General features: G+C 40.3%; 1 long non-coding RNA gene across 1 annotated transcript; it reads left to right on the top strand.

Moving 5' to 3' along the window:
- Window positions 1-335: 335 nt before the first annotated feature.
- On the top strand, window positions 336-8,147 carry LOC138855032 (uncharacterized). The gene is made up of 3 exons (XR_011394202.1): window positions 336-463; window positions 6,727-6,858; window positions 7,331-8,147. It is a non-coding gene; the product is annotated as an uncharacterized lncRNA (long non-coding RNA).
- Window positions 8,148-9,082: the final 935 nt, after the last annotated feature.

Raw genomic sequence — 9,082 nt, 5'->3', positions numbered from 1 at the left:
ATAAACAGTATTGACTCACATTGCTCATGGTTTACTCTCGTTGGTTCGAGGCAATTTAAACTGGTTTCACTATTCTAAAGATTCGACACAGTATAACTGAGCAACCAGAGCAACGGCGTTTTCACTAAACAAGGAATTTACAGCAACCGTATTGCAAATATATATAATAATCAAAATAGTTTATCTTTAAAAAAACTGAATTCCTGCATATATCTGTAAATGGGTAGATCAGATTCCAAATCCGAATAACAACGAGGCTGTAAAATGAAAGGAAAACGTGAGATTACAACCCTACTGGTGAGTTGTTTCACTGAGGTGTCGTCCCATAACCTTCCATCGCTGGCGTTTATTTGGGTAGAGGTGAATGTGGTGATCAGACGCGTGTGAAAGTGATATATATATATATTTATATTACCAGGAGAGTGTCGGTGTTCTGTCTGGATAGAATGAATTAAATAGAGAGGTAACTATAAAATTTCTGCCCCTAAAAAATGTGCATATAGTGACCATTAGACATATTAGCGATAAAAGTATAATTGTGGAAACTTATTTTTATAGTGTAAACAAGCTGCCCTTAATATAACCGCTTACATAAATACTTGTATATAATATTTCACATTTTAGACAGATTTAAGTAGTTACACAGAGTATACAACAATCTTCATCGACACCATGCCTAACCCTTCTAGGGTAGGGTAGGTGCCTGAGCCCAAGCTTACAGCTCATAAGACTGTCATTCCCATTAGCCCCCTTGTGGCGGGGATGACAGACCAAAGAGGCCTAGCTTGTGGCTAGGCTTGGGGACAGTTGGTCCCAAAGATGAGGAGGTACTTGTGCCTCCTCCCATGGGAGACTTAGGTCTCAGACAGTCCCTAAAGAGGGAGCCAAGGCCGGGCCACCACTTGGAAAAGGCCCGGGCCGGGAGAATACCCGCGAATCTTTAATAATAAATAAATAATAATAACAATCTTAGCAGAAAATGACATCGTTATAGGACCTAGAATAGTTAGAAATAGGCCAAATACAGTAACAGTACTTTAATTGCGCTAGTAGGTATACCTTTTGGTCCCATGTAGGATATTTCTAATTTGTTAATCGTTATTTAATCCTAGTTCAGATTATTCTCTAATAATTTGTGTATATTCTCGTGGTAAGGTCTTTTCATCCGTCGGTCTTGTTCTTGCTATATATTAAAAATAATTCTTCGACTTTTCCTGATAATTATCTGTATCCGATTGTACACCTTGTAATTTATTTTATTTTATATTATTATCACACCGGCCGATTCCCACCAAGGCAGGGTGGCCCGAAAAAGAAAAACTTTCACCATCATTCACTCCATCACTGTCTTGCCAGAAGGGTGCTTTACACTACAGTTTTTAAACTGCAACATTAACACCCCTCCTTTAGAGTGCAGGCACTGTACTTCCCATCTCCAGGACTCAAGTCCGGCCTGCCGGTTTCCCTGAATCCCTTCATAAATGTTACTTTGCTCACACTCCAACAGCACGTCAAGTATTAAAAACCATTTGTCTCCATTCACTCCTATCAAACACGCTCACGCATGCCTGCTGGAAGTCCAAGCCCCTCGCACACAAAACCTCCTTTACCCCCTCCCTCCAACCCTTCCTAGGCCGACCCCTACCCCGCCTTCCTTCCACTACAGACTGATACACTCTTGAAGTCATTCTGTTTCGCTCCATTCTCTCTACATGTCCGAACCACCTCAACAACCCTTCCTCAGCCCTCTGGACAACAGTTTTGGTAATCCCGCACCTCCTCCTAACTTCCAAACTACGAATTCTCTGCATTATATTCACACCACACATTGCCCTCAGACATGACATCTCCACTGCCTCCAGCCTTCTCCTCGCTGCAACATTCATCACCCACGCTTCACACCCATATAAGAGCGTTGGTAAAACTATACTCTCATACATTCCCCTCTTTGCCTCCAAGGACAAAGTTCTTTGTCTCCACAGACTCCTAAGTGCACCACTCACTCTTTTTCCCTCATCAATTCTATGATTCACCTCATCTTTCATAGACCCATCTGCTGACACGTCCACTCCCAAATATCTGAATACGTTCACCTCCTCCATACTCTCTCCCTCCAATCTGATATTCAATCTTTCATCACCTAATCTTTTTGTTATCCTCACAACCTTACTCTTTCCTGTATTCACCTTTAATTTTCTTCTTTTGCACACCCTACCAAATTCATCCACCAATCTCTGCAACTTCTCTTCAGAATCTCCCAAGAGCACAGTGTCATCAGCAAAGAGCAGCTGTGACAACTCCCACTTTGTGTGTGATTCTTTATCTTTTAACTCCACGCCTCTTGCCAAGACCCTCGCATTTACTTCTCTTACAACCCCATCTATAAATATATTAAACAACCACGGTGACATCACACATCCTTGTCTAAGGCCTACTTTTACTGGGAAAAAATTTCCCTCTTTCCTACATACTCTAACTTGAGCCTCACTATCCTCGTAAAAACTCTTCACTGCTTTCAGTAACCTACCTCCTACACCATACACTTGCAACATCTGCCACATTGCCCCCCTATCCACCCTGTCATACGCCTTTTCCAAATCCATAAATGCCACAAAGACCTCTTTAGCCTTATCTAAATACTGTTCACTTATATGTTTCACTGTAAACACCTGGTCCACACACCCCCTACCTTTCCTAAAGCCTCCTTGTTCATCTGCTGTCCTATTCTCCGTCTTACTCTTAATTCTTTCAATTATAACTCTACCATACACTTTACCAGGTACACTCAACAGACTTATCCCCCTATAATTTTTGCACTCTCTTTTATCCCCTTTGCCTTTATACAAAGGAACTATGCATGCTCTCTGCCAATCCCTAGGTACCTTACCTTCTTCCATACATTTATTAAATAATTGCACCAACCACTCCAAAACTATATCCCCACCTGCTTTTAACATTTCTATCTTTATCCCATCAATCCCGGCTGCCTTACCCCCTTTCATTTTACCTACTGCCTCACGAACTTCCCCCACACTCACAACTGGCTCTTCCTCACTCCTACAAGATGTTATTCCTCCTTGCCCTATACACGAAATCACAGCTTCCCTATCTTCATCAACATTTAACAATTCCTCAAAATATTCCTTCCATCTTCCCAATACCTCTAACTCTCCATTTAATAACTCTCCTCTCCTATTTTTAACTGACAAATCCATTTGTTCTCTAGGCTTTCTTAACTTGTTAATCTCACTCCAAAACTTTTTCTTATTTTCAACAAAATTTGTTGATAACATCTCACCCACTCTCTCATTTGCTCTCTTTTTACATTGCTTCACCACTCTCTTAACTTCTCTCTTTTTCTCCATATACTCTTCCCTCCTTGCATCACTTCTACTTTGTAAAAACTTCTCATATGCTAACTTTTTCTCCCTTACTACTCTCTTTACATCATCATTCCACCAATCGCTCCTCTTCCCTCCTGCACCCACTTTCCTGTAACCACAAACTTCTGCTGAACACTCTAACACTACATTTTTAAACCTACCCCATACCTCTTCGACCCCATTGCCTATGCTCTCATTAGCCCATCTATCCTCCAATAGCTGTTTATATCTTACCCTAACTGCCTCCTCTTTTAGTTTATAAACCTTCACCTCTCTCTTCCCTGATGCTTCTATTCTCCTTGTATCCCATCTACCTTTTACTCTCAGTGTAGCTACAACTAGAAAGTGATCTGATATATCTGTGGCCCCTCTATAAACATGTACATCCTGAAGTCTACTCAACAGTCTTTTATCTACCAATACATAATCCAACAAACTACTGTCATTTCGCCCTACATCATATCGTGTATACTTATTTATCCTCTTTTTCTTAAAATATGTATTACCTATAACTAAACCCCTTTCTATACAAAGTTCAATCAAAGGGCTCCCATTATCATTTACACCTGGCACCCCAAACTTACCTACCACACCCTCTCTAAAAGTTTCTCCTACTTTAGCATTCAAGTCCCCTACCACAATTACTCTCTCACTTGGTTCAAAGGCTCCTATACATTCACTTAACATCTCATATTGGCTAATCTCTGTTTTCTTGTTACATGTTCCATAATCAGATATACTTTGCTCTCTTGTAATTTTTTTTACTTTATTTTTTATGCATTCTTTATTGGTTACTATTAATTCTCTAATTCCTTTAACCGCATTTAGTTGGTGCGGTGAGTACTGTTAGTGTGGCAGATGTTTATTCTATTTTTGTGGCAGCGGCTGTTGCTGTGGTGGCAACTACTGCTGCTGGAACAGAGGCTGTTGTTGTGGCCACATCTGTCGCTGATGTTTCTCAGGTTCTAAGTAGTTATGTGAAGGATACCTAGTTCCTAAGGTATTGAAACAAATGCTTGGGTAACTTTTGAAAAAAGTTGGACAAGTGGGTGATTGGGAATGGTTATTTTTAAGAATGACCTGCCTTGTATGGACCAGTAGGCCTGCTGTAGTGCTCCTCCATTCTTAAGTTCGTATGTTCTTAGTCGAGTCATTAACTGCCTGCTGCCTAACTGGCTCGATAATCCTCTTTACCTTCATAAGTCAACTGAAAGTCGTTGTAGGACCCACTCAGCACTCGCACGAACTTACTTTAAATACATCCTAATGAACTAGACTCTTTTGAAAGGCATTGTCTGGATGCCAGTGAACGGTTCTTGATCCAAAGAATATAAGCTGCCTCTCGTCTTTCTTGGATCAAACATGAGTTCCTCCCATTCTCCAGAATTTGCAAGACTTGAACACCTTCCCACAAAAATAATAAAATTTATTAGTAATAATAATATTAATTCCTTTACTCTCGAACATGTTTATGTTGTGTAGATATGTTGAATTTTGTGAAAATGATCAAATAATTGAAAATTATGACATATTTTCTCCAGTTTAAGACCTATTTTACAAGACGGAATTAATTTCTTTTTATGGTTTGTTAAGTCGTGTTTTCGTTTGTGCAAGTTTAAATTTGTATTCAGCAAAGTCGCGCTTATTCAGCAGGTTAGATTTTGGGCTACTGTTGTAAAGCGAGAATCGCTGTATAGTGAAAAAAGCCTAACATACATACTGTCATATATTAAGTTAGCAATAGCCCTAGGCCTCAAAAATGCATATACAGTATACACGTTACACAAAATGTTTCCGTCATTTGCTTATAGTGGGTGGTGAATATATTTTAGGAAGTCTGAAAAAATGAAGAATGGTTGTAATTGAGAACTGCTGCATTAGCAAAACGCCGTAAAGCGGGGTCTGTCTGTATGGTTAAGTTGGTATAAGCTGGTTTATGTATAAGTAAAACCAGTTTGATACTGTTTTCTCTCTCGTGTACACATGTTCGTGTACTCGCCTACTAGTATTCACCTAATTATGGTTACAGGGATCGATTCTCAGCTGGCCCAGCGCCTTTGCTGGCTGCTACTGGTTTCTCCCTCCTAGCTGTGTGAGTCCTATCATACCTATTCTTAAAGCTATGTATGGATTCTGCCTCTACCATGTCGCTTTCTAGATCGTTCAACGTTCTGATCACTCTTAGGCTAAAGAAGCATTTCCAAATAACCCTATGACTCATTCGTGCTTTTAACGTCCAGCTGTGACCTCGTGTACCTCAGACCGGGCTCTCAAACAGACTTCCTGTCTAGCCAATTCCTCTCATTATTTTGCATGAAGTAATCATGTCGCTTCTGGTCCTTCTGTCTTCTAGCATCGTCAGGTTTAGCTCCTCTAGCCTCTCTTCGTAGTTCATACCCTTAAACTTTAGGACTAGTTTCGTTGCATATCATTGCACTTTTTCCAGCTTCTTTACATGCCATTCATACATAAAGATGATCCTGACGTAGGCATTTGTTGGTGTTAAATTTAAATAGCCACTTGTCAGACCAGTTATGCAGTTTGTCTATAGATCTAAATGCAGCATTATCTGGTCTTCTATTGTTGCATTCTCATTGTTTTCACATCGTCTGTGAGAAGACATACCTCTGACTACATTTCCTCAGTCATGTCGCTTATATGCACACAGTTCTAGTCCAGGTATTTACCTGTGGAGTCCCACTCTTCACACTCGCCCATTCAGACACCTCCTCCCTGACAGTAACTTGTTGCTTCCTTCCCGTTGAGTATTATTTCATCCACTGTGATTCCTGCTTGCTCCTCCAGCGTTTGTCTCGGTCTCTTGTGGGGTACTGCATCAAATGCATTCTTGCAGTCCAAAAATATACAGTCTACCCATCTTTCTCTCCTGCATAACTCTTGTTACCTTATCCTAAAACTCTAGCATAGTTATGAAATAAGATTTACTGTTATGGTTGTAGGAGGTAAAGCCAGAACCACAATAACATTGTACTGTCCCCGATCACAACATAAAACAAAACATGATCGATACACACAAAATAATAGAATTTAATTCTCACTGCTACCAACACCTTTCACAATCCTTTCCAGATGTTCCCCTACTCTTGACAATCTTTTTCGAAACCTTATCCTGGATGTTAGTGACTCTGGCTTGTAGCTACTTGTCTGTTACCTTTTTATTTCGGCGTATTTGGAGACTCTTTTTTTTTTTTCACCTATTTAAAGTTTTATCTGAACTATTTAGATTATCAAACTTGTAATCGAAAATGATAATTTATGATTTTCTAACTATTCCCTGCTTACCAGTAATAAATATTTCGAATAAAATTCCATTATTTTACAGTGAGAATGCTGAGTCTGGGACCACATTTGATGTTTTCCAGACCTTTGGCAGCTGCAAAGTTTCAGCCGAATTTGCTGAAGATCGCTACTAGTGGTTCACACATTTCCTCTGCTCCCTCTTACAGAACCCAAGGTGAGATTTCGCCAGGTCCTATTGTCTCCGAGGAGTCTAATTCACCCAGTATTTTCTTTATCTCTCCTGTTGTCTGTGTTGTCCAGTATTCGTTGGTGCACTTCATTGACTCTCTGGCAATGTTCCTGATTTCAATGAAAATACCTCCACAAATCTTTTGTTCAGGTTCTCATAGACTTCTTGAAACTCCTGATGAGTTCTGTGAAGGAGGACCTTCAGTTATCTTTCTTCTGATGTGGCTGTACAGCAAAACTTTGACTCAGATTTGGCTTTCAATGCTGTCATTCTCAGGAATGTCTGTGGGTTACTATCTATTGTTACCTATCTGTGATTAAACATTGTTACTATAGCAAAGGGTAAGAAAGGGAGCATGAGAAAGCGAGCAAGCATACTTGTGATAATTTGTCTGTAGTTAGGTGATCGGAGCTGTTCTCTTGCGTATGTGCGTAACTAAATCTGTTTATCTTTTCAGGTAAGGATCTCTACTCTTGACGACTTTCAACACAAGATTACAGGTGAGTACTGAGTGTCAACCAGCACTAGTTTTCACTAAAATCAACACAGATGTTGGGGACGGCTGGTAATTGTTTTCCTTCCCCGTGAAGCCAGATAAAGACTAGAAACACAGGTTTTGCCCCGGCACAGGAAGGAGACGTAGCAACGTAGGAAAAGTATGGTAATTCAGTGTGGAAACATTTCGCCAGCCAGTGGCTTCTCCAGTCCATTACAGAGAAGGATGGATTAGAAAAAGTTTGAGGTAATCAGTCCCTTAGCATGGAGTTGATGTGATCAATATGCGTTTGATCACATCGAATCAAGGCTGAGGGACTGATTACCTCAGAACTCTTTCTGGTCTTCCACAATTCTTCACTTTATTTTCAGTGAGTCGGAACTTAAAATATTTGTAACTGTTTATCAAACGGCCTTGTGTGTTCTTGCAATACTTTGCTCCCTCTTATAGAATCCAAGGAGAGATTTTGTCTGGTCCCATTGCCTATGAAGTGTCTAGCACACTCAGTATCTTCTTCATCTCTCCTGCTGTCTGTGTTATGTCCAGTACTTGCTCCACTCTTGAGCTGCCGCAACACCTTCCCACTTTTTTTTCAGTCCTCCTGTCAGGTTACTACTGTCAAGCTACTTTTTGCTGTCACTCTTCCTGTTTTTTTCATGTTACTGCCTCAACTTTTATACTGTTTTCACACTCGGTATAAAGTGCTTCTCGTTTTTGTTGGAGATCAAATGTATTGCAGTTGCTATATTATTCATGATCTTGCAAAAACTGCTGCTGTGCGCCGCTGTTCAGGAATGTTGTCCTGCATGCTGTTTACACATGCACATTGTCTTTCATTCCCACACAAAACGGATATACGGAGACAAATATTTTTTCAGTCTCGGAGTAATAGGAAAGCGGAATGAATTTTATGTGGGAGAGGAAGTGGGAGAGGAAGGAAGCCAGTGAACACAAGTCACGGACAGATGGGAGGAAAGTTTTCTTAACTTGATAAATTAGACACATGTGCAACACTTGGGTATCTTTGTGGAAACGTTTCGCCACATATTGGCTTCATCATGAAGCCACTGTGTGGGGAAACGTTTCCATAATAAAGATGTAAAGTAAAAGGACACAAGTGCAACTAATGTGACATTTATTGTGGCAACGTTTCGCTCTCCAGGAGCTTTATCAAGCCATTATCAAGCCATGGCTTGATAAAGCTCCTGGAGAGCGAAACGTTGCCACAATAAATGTCACATTAGTTGCACTTGTGTCCTTTTACTTTACATATTGTCGGTAATTCTACCAACTTTATTACATAATAAAGATACTTAAGTGTTGCACACGAGTCTAATTTATCAACTTTCTGGTTCTCTGAACAATTCATTTACGACTCTAACTCGTTACTTAAAATTAACGTAAGTGATTCAACTAGAAACACCAGCCTCTCCAACCTCTGACTTACGCGTTGAGCGCACCTCCCAGACTGAGCTGTAGTACAACACTGTGTAACCTTTCCCATATAATTCCCCTCTTCGCAGGTCGGCAAAAGCTGCCTGTCGTGTGTACGGTTACTGCTCAATTTCCTAACGTTTTATCATGAAATTGTATACTAGACTTGCCTAGTGTACCTCAGTGAACGAGGTGGTCTCTCTTGAGAGAGATTGACTGGTGTGAAGCCTACTCCAAAGAGACTGGAGTCTAGTTCAAATCTTGTATCTAGAAGGATTC

Source organism: Cherax quadricarinatus, chromosome 79 (assembly GCF_038502225.1).
Source record: "Cherax quadricarinatus isolate ZL_2023a chromosome 79, ASM3850222v1, whole genome shotgun sequence".
Classification (NCBI taxonomy): Eukaryota; Metazoa; Arthropoda; class Malacostraca; order Decapoda; family Parastacidae; genus Cherax; species Cherax quadricarinatus.
The sequence above is the reverse complement of the archived record's forward strand: the minus strand, read 5'-3'. Positions and strand labels throughout refer to the sequence as shown.